This window comes from Cavia porcellus, unplaced genomic scaffold (assembly GCF_034190915.1).
Source record: "Cavia porcellus strain 051 isolate PalLab524CR breed Dunkin Hartley unplaced genomic scaffold, mCavPor4.1 scaffold_25, whole genome shotgun sequence".
Classification (NCBI taxonomy): Eukaryota; Metazoa; Chordata; class Mammalia; order Rodentia; family Caviidae; genus Cavia; species Cavia porcellus.
In genome coordinates this window covers 17,859,135-17,873,178 of record NW_026947508.1, presented here as the reverse complement: position 1 = coordinate 17,873,178, position 14,044 = coordinate 17,859,135, and positions in this window count along the sequence as shown.

Sequence of the window (14,044 nt, the reverse complement as noted above, 5' to 3'; positions counted from 1 at the left end):
ACCCAGACGCCAGCGCTTGACCTTAAGCTGCCTCGCTCTCTGTTGCCTGACAACCACCTCCAAAGAGGCCATCCAGCCTTTCCCTCAATCATCGCCTCCAGCTCTGCTGCATGTGGCTGGAGCGCAGCGCAGGATGGATCGGGTGAGAAAGGCAGGGGCAGGTTATGCAGGGGTTTGGAAACCATGGGAAAGAACTTGCGATCTATACTTTTTTTTTTTATACCAGGGACCAACCTCATGAACTTGTGCTTATGAGGCAGCCACTTGATCCACTGAGCAATCCCTGGCTCCAGAACTTGCAATTTCTTGTGAAGTTTTATGGGTTCTAGTTTTATGGAACCTACACATTAGTCATTTTAATACTACAGACAGATCATCAGGAATCAAGGAGTCACATGTGAGCCAGGCATGGTGGAGCACACCTGTAATCCCAGCTCTCGGGAGGCCAACGCAAGAGGATGGTTGTGAGTTCAAGGCCAGTCTGGGCTACACAGGGAGACTTTGTCTCAAAAAACAAAGGGCCCGTTGTGGCCATGCACATCTGTTGTCCTAGCACTTTGGCAGACTGAAGCACTAGGATCATTTGGGCACAGGAATTCAAGGCCAGTGTGGGCAACAGAGCAAGACCCTGTTTCAAAAAAAAATGAGGCCAGGTGTGGCGGCACACATCTGTAATTCCAGCACTCAGGAGGCTGAGGCAGGAGGACTGCTGCAAGTTCGAGGCCATCCTGGTCTACAAAGTGAGTTTATGGGGACCCTGAACTGCATTGTGAAACTGTCTCAAAAAAGACAAAAAATTTTTTAAAAATACCCACCCTCATGCACAAAACTATAATTACTCTGATACTGTACTTTATAACAATCTCAACCAAAAAAAACCATAAATAATCTCAATAATCCCTTCCTATAGTCACCTGACCACAAAGACCTACTCATGGGCTATAAAGCAGCACACACATCACTGATGCTACTTTTCCTGAAAGCACTTCCCACTACCCATCATGTTCTAGGTGACCTCTCTCCCTCCTCCTCTCCCTCCTCCTTGCTCCTCACGCCTAGACTGTAAGCCCTATGAAAGCAGCAGCTCCCTGTTCAGTGCTGTTTTTATCACCACTTAGACCACTGCCGGGCACATGGCAGCCATCGATGAGGACGATGACCACGTACTGGATGAAGGGTAGCAAAGGCAGGTTACACCTCCCCAAGGAGCACCACACTTGCTGTCCAAATTCACACCTGGCCATCCTTCAATCCAACCTCAACTGCAATTGCTATTCTCACCACTCTGCTGAAAACATTTCAGTTTGATTACCAGTGAAATCCCAGTGACAATGCCGAAGGTGTTCGCTCCATGGCAGAGCTCTGCTATGTCCCCTGAAAGTCCCTCTGTGGGCCCCCAGGATTCCTGGCTCCACTTATTCAAAGCTTCCCCTTTAGGGTAACTAGGCATTCTTTGGGCACTCTCCTCGCCAGATTTCTTTCTTTCTTTCTTTCTTTTTTTTTTTTTTTTTTTTGGCTTTTTCCTTTTTATCGGTACCGGGGATCGAACTCACGACTGCCTGCTTGCAAGACAGGCGCTTATGCTGCTGAGCTAAATCCCCAGCCCTCCTCTCCAGGTTTCTGCCACCACGTGTAGACTGGTGAAACCCACATCCACAGGTCTCATCGTGAGTTTCTAGACTGCCTGCACCACTGGTGTGAACCTATGGCACACGTGTATGCAGTGGGCACGCGAGCTGAGTCACCCCAGCAGCCAAGCATTAGCTGACAGTTGTTTTTTTTAAAACTAAAAACTCAGTATTTGGGTTTAACTGCAGTGTTGGCAATCTGAGATAAAGAGGTTGCTTTTGGGTTGCAGTTTGGGCACTCAGGCTGTAGAAGGTTCGCCATCACTGCCCTGGAGAGTTAAAAAATGTGGGGCTGGGGATTTAGCTCAGCGGCATAAGCACCTGCCCTGCAAGCAGGCGGTCGTGAGTTCAATCCCCAGTACCGGAAAAAAAAAAAAAAAAATGTATGTGGACGGAGGTCGTCATGTCCCAATGATCCAGCAGACTCAAGATGGAATTTGTCATCTTCTTAATCCTCTCTCCTGGTGATCTGGCGCTGTTGAGGACCGGGGGTGTAGCTCAGTGGTCCAGTGCTTGCCTGTCCCCAGCACCGGGAAGAGGTGAGTGAGTGGCTGAGGCTGCAGTTGAGGAAGGCCTAACCCTGCCTGCAGCGCAACGGGAGGTTTCCCAGAGGAAGTGTTTGGCCCAGGCTGTGGTGCTGCGTGCTCAGGAGTTTAATGGAGGCAGGAGGATCGCTGGGAATGCAAGGCCAGACTGGGCTACATGGTGAATCCCAGGCTGCCCCGAACTCATAGTGAGAACCCATCTCAAAAAATTAATTAAGTAAAATAAAATGATCAGAGATGAACCATTTGACCTAGATCTTGAGGGAGAGAGGGGCATTTGCTAGGTGAGAAGGGAGAGCCAGGGAATCCAGGGAGGCAACAGCAGCTGGGAAGGTCTGACTCAGAAGGGTCAGCAGGCTGGAGGCGTCACATCCCTCTCGGTGGTGGGCACAAAGGGGAAAGCAGTGCTCGCTCGCCTTGTGCACCTCAGCCATGGCCACAGTGTCCCACCACCGATGACCTCCCCACAGGTACTGATTAAAGGAGTTGGAGGCTGGAAAGTTCTACCTTAAAGACAAAAAGCAGGTCATCTGAAAACAGATGCAAAACCAGCCGTACAGAACAATTATGTTCAACCCAGTGTGACCTCCTGTAGCCCCTGAGGAACTCACTCTAGCAATGTCCCCCAGAGCCAAGAAGCAGAGGCTTCCACTACAGACAGACCTGGCCCGAGACAGGACCTGACACAGGGACAAGATCCCTCCCCACCACACGAGAGCCCAGAGGCTAACAACCCGCGACGACCTAATGACCTAACGGGAGGCCAGCTATGGGGACTCCGGGTTATGGAGTGGGTCTCACTGGCTCTTTTACAGAAAAAGAAAGCGAGGCTTGGTCAGGTAATTGGAAGCACTGGAACTGGAGTCCAGGCCTCCGCCTATGAACAGAGCATCTTCCCACCTCACCACAAATAAGGTTTACAGTGACATGGAAGAGGGAGCCCCTGTGCCCTGGGGGCATGCGCATCTCAGCCTCCTGTTGGGATAATTTCTAGGGAGCTGGTTAATGGAGTCCCAGGGTTGGGGCTGGGGATATAGCTCAGTAGTACAGCACCTGTCTGGTAGGTGCAAGGTCCTGAGTTCAATTCCCAGAACCCAATAAAAAAAAGTGCCACAGCGTTCCACTGTGGCCCTCTCTCAAGCTCCACTGGTCCCTTCAGGAGACACTTCCTGATCACCTCAAAGAGTCATTGTTCCCTTAAGGCTACAGGGTTTCCCTCTCTGTTTCCTGGTTTCCTGGTGCAGGACATAGAAAAACCTCTCCCAGTTTGTTTTTCATCACAGTGGGGGAGTTGTGATTGTTGAATAAGTTGATAGTTAAATCAATAATGCTTGTGCCAAGACCCGCAGAATAAAGAAGAAATATCATGATCTTGAAACAGGACTTGACTCATTAAAACATTTGTTTCCGGTGCAGGGCATTGAACCCAGGGCCCCATGCGTATTAGGTAAGTACTCCACCACTGAGCTACACTCCCAGCCCCTCTCAAATGTTCATGGAGATCCTACTTGGTGGAAGTTTACTAGGTTTGATACTGGGCCTTCTGAGATGTACTGACAACCCCAAAACTAAACGAGGAGTCCAGGCTACTGGATGTGAAGGCTTTGAAAAGAGAATATTTTGCTATGGAAGTCCTTACATTTATCAGTGCCCAGAGAAGAATCTGAATACTTGAAACAAAATTCCTATTGAAGAAAATGAAACTTCTGGGGCTGGGGATTTAGCTCAGCGGCATAAGCGCCTGCCTTGCAAGCAGGCGGTCGTGAGTTCGATCCCTGGTACCAATAAAAATGAAAAAGACCAAAAAAAAAAAAAAAAAAAAAAAAAAAGAAAGAAAGAAAGAAAAGAAAAGAAAATGAAACTTCTGTAGGTATATAAAAAGATGTTCCATCTCAGTATTCATCGGGGCAGTGCAAATTAAAACCACAATGAAACATCATTCCAGGGGCTGAGGATATAGCTCAGCGGCATAAGCACCTGCCTTGCAAGCAGGCATCGTGAGTTCGATCCCCGGTACCGATAAAAATGAAAAAGACAAAAAAAAAAAAAAAAAAACAAAAAACAAAAAAAAAAAAAAACATCATTTCAAACTCACTGAATGGACCCAGCAGGCCTGGGGTTGCAGAACAGTAAACATGACCAGGTACCGACCGAGGGGACTACCGGACAGAAGGTGCTTTAGTAAATATTTTGCTAACTCCAACACAGAAAGGTTAGAGTAGCGATAGTGAGCCGGCAGCTTATGGGCCAGCTGTGATCTGCTGACATTTTTGTTTGCCCTTTCGTGTGGACAAAATTGAACTAAACACCAAGAGTTCTAAATTAGGCGAGTTCCCAACTTCTATGGTAAAATGGTCTCCTCTGGCACCTCCCAGCCCAGTCTCTGTGGGGTGGCACATGCAGCTGAGCAGAAACTGGGGTTCGCCTCTCACCACACCCCACCAATCCTTTGCCTTGATATCTCGCCCTGGCAGCACGGAGAATCGTGTACCCCCCTGGACCAGGGGTCTAATGGGACCCACTCTGGGGGTAAAACCCAAGCACTGGTATCACCAGCTCTGAAATGAGGCCATAGACAATGTCTCGTGTGTGTGTGTGTGTGTGTGTGTGTGTGTGTGTGTGTGTGTATTGAACTCACGACCTTGCACTTGCCAGGCAGGCACTTGTGCCGCTAAGCCATGTCCCCGGCACATCTAGAACACTTCAGCAGACATTGTCCAGAGACCTCCACCTGTGACCTCTTCCACCACCACACGATAGTGCTGGGTTTCCACACCCGTGGCATATTTTCCACACTAGGTATATTTTCCAGTTGATTCCTCGGAACCACTGTTCAGATGCCCTGTTATTTTTATAATCAGTTCAGTTTCATCAGTATGATTATAACTATAAGAGGAACAAAACAGAACCATCCATGCCTAGGAAACCCACCAAGATAATGGCAGTGAGTCAGTTTATATGGGAGTGATTAAAAATTTTCAGTATTTTTCACATGTTCTTTTTTTTTTGTCTTTTTGTCCTATGTAGCCCAGGCTGGTCTCGAACTCGCAACAATCCTTCTGCCCCAGCCTCCCAAGTGCAGGGATTACAGATGTGTGCCAACTCATCTAGCTATGATTTCATCTTGAAAGAAAAGAGAAGAGAGGAGGGGGGAAAGAGGAGGTGGGAGGAGGCAGGAGGAAGAGGAGGCAGGAGGAGGGCGTCTGAGGCCTCAGTCTGGGACGGTGTGGTGTGGAGGGAGGGGCGGAAGAGACCGTCCCTGTTGGCACAGCCCCCAGCACACAGGAGGAGGTAGAATAGATGGTGCAGGTGTTGGAAGAAAGCAGAAGGGTTACTCAGGGCCTGCGGCAAGGAAAGGATTAGGAACCCCTGGGGCTTAGGAACCAGAAGTGCCTAAACCTGGTAGAGATCAGACAGCTGCTTACAGAGCCGTCAGAGGTTTCTGCATGAGGAACCCTCCCTAAACCTGCGGCCTTCCCTTCCCATTCCGGAAAGGGCACCATTGTTCACCAGGCTGCTCCAGTGGGCGGTCAGGCCGAGCTGGACTGGTATCTCACACGCTTCCTGTCACCAGAGCTTGATTGTATCTTCCTCAACTCTGCTTAAAGGCCACCGTTCCCCCCACGTTTCCAGTAGGAGTCCTATTTTCTTGAATAAATTGCTGTAACCACCTATCTGGGCGTGGCCACCTCTGTCCCTGCCCCAAGCACCTCCCACAGAGCTGTCAATTCGGATGATTCCGGCTGGCCCACCAGAGTGAGCCCCTGCAAGAGGCCCCTGGGGCCTGCAGCCCTGGTTCTCAGTCCTGCCACCTGGGGAGCCCTTAGTCTCACTGCACCCTTGGAGGGCAGATGGGTTGCCAGCAGCCCTGTGGGAGCTGCCTGAGAATGTTTAGCTGGGTTCCTGCTCCTGCCGCATCTGCCCAAACCCACAAAGCCCGGGTCCCAAATACAGCCTCAACCTGGGCTGGTGGTGTTTCCGTCAATACTGGAAAGATACAGGCTTTGTAAAGTTGGATTATCCAAGACCACCACCCAAGGAAAGAGACCATGCTAACTTTGTACACAGAATTAAATTTAAAGCACTTTAAAAAAAAAAAAAAGTACCTGGGGAGTTTTTAGATCTGTCCCAACACTAGGTCCCTATACTCTGTAACTCCAGTTCATGACTCTTAGTTTGTAAAGCTACTCAGGTGATTCCAAGGCACAGCCAGGGCCTCCCAGATACAGGGTGGCCAGGGACTGCACGTTGCTCACCCGTTCAGCACTTAATACACACCTGCCAGGTACCAGACTTGTCACTGGCACCAAGGCCCCAGCCAAGAATCCCAGGGTGGCTCTTCTGAAAGCCTGTGGCCCCCAGGGTCAATGGGGTCCTTAGTGTCTGAAGCCTCACTTCCGCCTCCTCCTGCCTCCTACTGTGTCCCAGACACCACGACAGACTTGGGATTCCCCAAACTTGCCCCGCTGTAGCCTTGGAGTCCATCTCTCAACCCGAAACGCCAACCTCAGCCTCCTAGCCTAGTGAGGATCAGCTTAAGAATCACTTCCTAGGGGCTGGGGGTTTAGCTCAGCGGCATAAGCGCCTGCCTTGAAAGCAGGCAGTTGTGAGTTCAATCCCTGGTACCGATAAAAAGGAAAAAGACCAAAAAAAAAAAAAAAAAAAAAAAAAAAAGAATCACTTCCTAGGGGCTGGGGATTTAGCTCAGCGGCATAAGCGCCTGCCTTGCAAGCAGGCAGTCGTGAGTTCAATCCCTGGTACGGGGGGGGGGGGGGGGGGACGAAAAAGACAAAAAAAAAAAAAAATCACTTCCTGAGGAAATCTCCACCCACCCCAGCCCAATATCCGCACACCCAACAACCGCTGCACTCCTCACAGAGCCCCAGTCTCCAGTGCAACTGTTTCTGTACATGCGCCTCACTGCCTGGGACGCTTCTGGAAGACAGGGATGGTGACTAAACCATCTCCCTGCTCCACTGGAGGCGCTAAACAACTCTTGGGTGAAGCCATGAATGAACAAACTTGAATAATCTCAAGGCATCCATCCGCACAGGGCAATGGATGGGATACAGGAGGACAGCAGCATCGGAAGGCTTAGGAGGTCAGCTCCTCCATGGGAGACCTGTGCTCTGTGTCTAACATCCACGCGTGTGTCTTTAGGGCAGGCCCACCCCTAGTGTTTGCAGGGTCAGTGGCAAGACTACAGATGGAGGCCCATGTACCCTACGTGCAAATACTTAAAAAGATAAAATTAAACTAACAAACCATTAAACACGATTTGTATTCTATCCTGCCCTATTATTTTCAGTAAATATACTTTACCAATGGCCTGGTGGCTAGTTTTCAATTCTGAGTTCCGGAAAGTGGCGGCACCAAAACTGGCCCCTGATCCGCCCAGAACAACGTCCCGTCCCTCCTGTGCCCACACCTCACCCTGAGAACCTGGGAATACAGGGGGAATAAAATTGCTAATCATCTGACCTCGAGAAGGAGAGATTGACTGGATTATTGTGGTGGACTCACTTTAATCCAAGTACAAATAACAGACGTGGTGCTAAAATAAGGTAGCAAAGATTGTTAATGGCTGCTAGACTCCTCTGTTTTCTGCTGAGAAAAACAGGGTCTTCCCCATTAGCCTATCTCCTGATCCAGGCCTAAACCCTTTACTCTATAAACAGTGATATGTATATAAAGGCTGCAAATATGGGGGGCGGGGTGTCACACAGGGCTTTTGCAAAAACTGCAACTGCACAGTGTTGCTGGGCCCAGGATAAAATAAATCAGCGCTGCTTTTTTAAAAACAAGTTTTGCCCTATTTTTGAAACTCAAGGTGGGGGCTGGGGATCGTTTTGGGTTATAAGGTGGGACCCACAAAAGAGGCTCTGGAAAGAGTAGGGAAATCTGAGAGCTTGGTACATAGTCCAGAAGCAGGCACAGGGTCAGGGTGGGCACAGCTCCTGGCCTCCTCACCTGCTCACTGGGATCCACTGGCCTCACCTCCCTGAGCCTCATCTAAAATTGACCACTGGATTGTTGTTGAGCTGTTGTGTGCCAAATACTACCTTTAGTGACTGTTAGGGATTAAGAACTGGTGGTCAACTTAATGCCAGCTGGATTACATTAGCATGGTGCTGAGCATAGGTGCTCCACCTGAGGAAAGTTGTCATCATAAATAGAGACGAGGAGAAGGAGAAGCGAGGCATTGAGGCACTGTGGGTTCTCCTATGTGTGGCTGTTTGAGCCATTGGTTCTCCTGGAGAAGCTCTGGTCCTCACATCGAGCATTGCTTCCTGGCTCCGGAGGGGAAGACGTGTGCTGCTTGGTCTCCAGGATGAACTCGTCACGCTGCTTCCTGGCATGTACCCGACTGTGCTGGTTGTCAGAGGAACTCAGGGATTCTGTGTCACTGAGGGTGGCTGCGGTGCCTTTCAGGACAGCCCTGGTCTCTGTTTTGAGTGTGACTTCTCAGCTCCAACATAGAACCCTCATCCCACCAGCACAGCTCCTTCAGCCCGCTGGCATGGACTTTCTGGCTTCCACCACTGACCTTTGGGCCTTCCCAGCACGGATCCATAAAAGAGACTGGCGTGAGTCCTTCTTGTGGGCTCTCGACCTCCAGTTGGACTCGTGGGAGGCATTGTCACGAGCTCTGCATCTTCATCTGGACTCATGTGGGACATTGCTATGGGATTTAGGCTCTTGACTAAATATTCTATGTCTTTGGTGTTGTGAATAGATTTCCTGCAGTTTCTTGTGTTAACTCTGGGTGACCATCAAAAACAATATTATAAACTCCATGTCCTGATTGTAATTGTTCTGTGTACAACCCCTACCTCAACAGTGACACAGACTTAAAGATGCCAGCTCCTTGTCCTTTAGCAACTCAATCTTGTAATTTTTTTTTTTTTTTTGAGATAAGGTCTCACTATGTAGTTCATTCTGGCCTCAAACTCATGATGATCTTCCTGCCTCAGCCTCCCCATTTCTGGATTACAGGTGTCAGCACCACACCCGCTTCCCTTGCCTACACTGTGATACAATGTATGTAACATCATTTTACATACCTTCATACATCATTTTCCATGTTTAGGTGTACGGTTTGTCGATGTTGATATTCCCACTATTGTGTGACCCTCACCACTGCCCATCTCCAGCACTGCACCAGCCTGTGCTCCCCCTCTGCACAGTGACTGCCCGCTCCTTCCTTCCCTGCACCCTGCCAGCACCAGCCCTATTTCCTGTCCTACGGCTCTGACTACTATTGGGACTTCACGCAAGTGAAATCACACATACTCCTCCTGTTGTCACTGGCTCTTTCACTTAGTGTCACAGGAAGGGGCATCCGTGAGGAGGTGTATATCCTTTAATTCTGCCTCTTTTTTTTTTTTTTTTTTTTTTTTTTGTCCTTTTCTTTTTTATCGGTACCGGGGATCGAACTCACGACCACACACTTGCAAGGCAGGCACTTATGCCACTGAGCTAAATCCCCAGCAACAATTCTGCCTCTTTTAAAGAAGGGTACTAATGGGGCTGGGGATTTAGCTTAGTGGCATAAGTGCCCGCTTTGCAAGCGCATGATCGTAGGTTTGATACCCGGTACCCAAAAAATAAAAAAATAAAAATAAAGAAGGGTACTATTCCACCTTGGGCATATTCCAAATTTTGTTTACACATTCACATTTCAATGGACACGTCGGTTGTTTCCACCCTGGCTGTTGTGAATAACGCTGCTCTGAGCGCTGGTGTCAGTATCTGCTCTGCTTCCAATTCTTTCGTGCATATACGCAGAAGCAGAATTAATTGTTGGATCAAACGGTAATTGTCTTACTTATTTTTTACTCATCGCTGAGACAAAATACTTGATACCCAAAAACTGGGAAAGGAAAGGTTTATTTCTTACAGTTTTTGGAGGTTTTCGTCTATATTTAGTCGGTTCCAAGGCAGGGTGGCATGGCAGGGCCACAGTTTATGGCGGCTGCAAACAGCAAGGTGGAAACCAGCAAGAGAGAGACACACGCCTTCTTCCTGCCATTACATCACATACATTACCTTGTATGTTGGCTCCACCCCTATGTGGGTGGAGCACTGACACCATCAATCCAAGCGCTAGACAGTGAACCAATCACAAATGCATAATGCAAACGCATGAGGCCTGGGGGCCACCGTCCACCCCTGGCCCCCAGGACTCATGTACATCTTTTTTTTTTTTTTTTTTTTTGTCTTTTTCCTTTTTATCGGTACCGGGGATCAAACTCACAACTGCCTGCTTGCCAGGCAGGCGTTTATGCCGCTGAGCTAAATCCCCAGCCCCCTCATGTACATCTTTTATATAAAAGACATTTAGTTCATCTCCAAGAGTTGTCAAAGTCTTAACAGTTTTAGCATTGTTGAAAAGTCTAAGTCTCAAGTCTTTTTTAAGATCTATGGCAAACTCTTAACTGTAACCCCTGTACAAATGAAACAAGGTTAAACATCTTTGAAATGCAAAGGTACAAAATAAACATTACCATTTAAAAAGTTATAAACAGGGGAATATACGGCCTTGGAAACAAAGCAAGTCTAACATCTAGTAGGGCGAACATTAAGTCTTAAAAGAGTTTTAAAATTTTTTTTTTATTTTAAAGAGATTAAGACAAAAGAGCACGTAACAAAGCAGATCATATCAGAACAATGCAAGTAACATAGCATTTTACCACAAGACAACCCGTAATTAACAGTAACTACCATAATGTCTCTTTCTTTGAAATAGTTGAGCATAGCTTCATATAACATAGTATCAAGCATAACAAAACAGTATAAAACCATTCAAGAGAATGAAAGCATTACAGGGCTTTCAGAATCAAAAAGCAGAGGACGAACAATGGCTACTATATTATCTCATTTTCCACAGAAAATTTGTTTATACTGTCACACATAATAATATCCAATAAGATATAACAGGATAGAACCAAAGGCAACAGAAAAACAAAGGCATAGTAGGACTTCAGAGTAAGATGATACTAAATCAGCTCTGGCTATTCTAATGTCTTCTTTAAAGTGGCTGTTTATACTATCACAGACAATAAAATCAAACAATCTAGGATAAAACCACTCCAACTAATGAATGCAGACTAAGTCTTAAAAGAGTTTTATGCTCAGCATTTGAAGCAAACTGTAAGCTTTAAAAGGCTTGGGTGTTTCACCCCCATGGCACTTTTAGCTCTTGAAGCTTTTTTTTGGGGGGGGAGGTCTTTTTCTTTATCAGTACCAGGGATCGAACTCATGACTGCCTGCTTGCAAGGCAGACGCTTATGCCGCTGAGCTAAATCCCCAGCACCTTGAAGCTTTTTAAAAAACCCTCTCTGTTTACTTTTTGCAGCTTTCTTTGGATGATCTATGTTTTTGGCTTTTTTAAACTTCTGGGGTCTTCACTGCACCTTTGGCTTTATCCTTACATCTTTATAAATTGTCCTCTCAAGGGTACACTGCTTGGCCTCCCAGGCCCTTGGCAGTTGAGGTAGAAGCTGTTTTACCCTCAGAATTTGTGTATTTTTTTTGCACCTAAAAATGCCACCAAAGTTTGGCCGTTAGCTGGAGCAATAGCCAGGCTGCTTTTATTTTTTATTTACTTATTTTTTTTTTCCGTTGTAGGGGTCAATTGCCTGGATCACTGGGCTCTGTGAACCTGATTGTGAAGAAAAACTTTTTTTATGTTGCTGTCATTTTGGAACCTCATATGGCCTGTTGCCATTCTGGAACATGGTATTCTGCGGCTTTTTCTTCTGAGTAAATTTTTTTATTTTTGCAGTTTTGAGGCTGCAAAGGGTGGAGGCCCGCTGCTTTTTGGGATGCCCCATGGCCATCTTTTTTATCTCTGGGATTTTTTTAGCAATGAGAGCCTCAGTTTTATCTTTGTAATCCACAGCTTTACTGGAGTTTCTTTTTTGGTCAAACTCACAGCATTTTAAGTTATCTTGCTGGGCTCTTTGCTCTTGATTTGCAACATAAAGCTGGCTAAAATCCCCCAACAATAGCCATGCCACAGCCTCAACATTTGACTGCCTTGAAATTTCCTTTGCCAGATTAATCAGTCCATTGCCCTTAATCTCAGTGTCAGGCATAGTCTCTGGGCATGAGCAAAATGCAGGCAAACTTTTTCCTAAGCCTTTACACACATTGTGGGGAGTCTAACAACCAATGCAATCCTTTTTTCCCAGCAGAAACCTCCCAAGCCTGATCTTTAACATCAGGCTTTTTAGGAGTTGGGAGTTTAGCTTAGTGGCATAAGTGCCTGCCTTGCAAGCATGTGGTACCAATAAAAAAAAAAAAAATCAGGCTTTTTATTAGCCTTTTGGTCTCCTAAGCTCTGACCAGAATCTTCTCTATAGAACAGCCTAAACTGCTCTAGCTCTATGCATTTAGGCAACATGTCTGAACCTTCTTAAACTCTGTCCACAAGCCTTTTTTCTGTACCAGGGATTGAACTCACGACTGTAAGCTTGCAAGGCAGGTGCCTATGCCATTGAGCTAAATTCCCAGCCCCACAAGCCATTTTCAAAGCCGAAAAACATGGTCAGGTATAGTCACAGCAACAATCCTACTCCTGGTACCAAATTTTGTCTTAGTTACTTTCTACTCATTGCTGAGACAAAATAGCATAAACCATGACAGTAATTTTGTTTGTTCAGGCTGACCTTGAACTCACTATATAGCCCAGGCTGGCCGCATACTCACAGTAACCCTCCTACCTCAGCCTCCTGAGTGCTGGCATTACAGGGCGTGTGCTATCACACCCAGCAGGTCCTCTCTCTATTGCTTTGTTTCTGCTCTCTCTCCTTCTCCTACTGCAGTCTTTAGCACCATGAGGGTGGGAACCAAGTCTGTCACACGCTGGGTCTAGCAATGAGCCTCTAAGATTCCTGCGAGTGATTCAGAGCTTCTTTGCTCATCTGTAGACTAGGAATACTGTGCAATGCACAGGGCAACCATAAAGGTTAACTCTAGTAAGTTAAGTAAGGAGCCTGGGACACGGGAGGGATGTCAATAAGTACCAGGTCTCCCTTATTTCCTCCTCTGATCTTTCCTGCTCCCCCCAGTCTCCTGTGTGCTTAGCTGAGAGGCATGATAATCTGTTATTTGATCACCCTGAGGGCAATTTCTAAAACAGGGCTAAAGGGACATATTCTGGACAAGAGGAATTCCTTTCTCTCCCTCTCCTAACCCCAAAGCCTCACCGTGTTGAAGGTGTGTTGTTGAAGGGATGTGGGGGGAGTGGCTGGATCACAGGGAGTCATTCAAGGGTAAGATCATAATTTGATGGCGTTATTGGGAGGTGATATAAAGGGAAAATGGGCTCTAGTTGGAAGGAGTATGGGTCATGGTGGCCTGAGCTGTGGACTTCACCTGATGTCTAGCTCCTGCCTTTCTCCGGCTCTTGCCCTCCTCGTTCTGCCTCCTGGCTGCTATGAGCAGCTTTCTGTGTCTCATCCTTCTGCCATGATGCTTATGCCTTCAGCCAGCTAGCATTCAACTGAAATCCCTAAACAAATCTTTTCTAGCCTGTAATCCCAGCACTTGGAGGCTGAGGCAGGAGGATTCCTGAGTGTCCAAGGCCAGCCTGGGCTACATAGCGAGTTCAAGGCCAGCCTGAACTACATAGTGAGACCTTGCTTCAAACAAACAAACAAAACCAAAAAGGACTCAGCTTGTGCCCATTTATACCTACAGCATTCCTCATTTATCCACCTGTTTATCTGACATCTAGATGGCTAAAGCTGGTGATGTAGCTCACCAGCACTTGTCTAGCCTGAACAAAACTTTGAGTTCAAATCCCTGGCACCACACACAAGGAAGGAAAGAAAGAAGTTAATTCTGATTTCTTGATACCGTGAC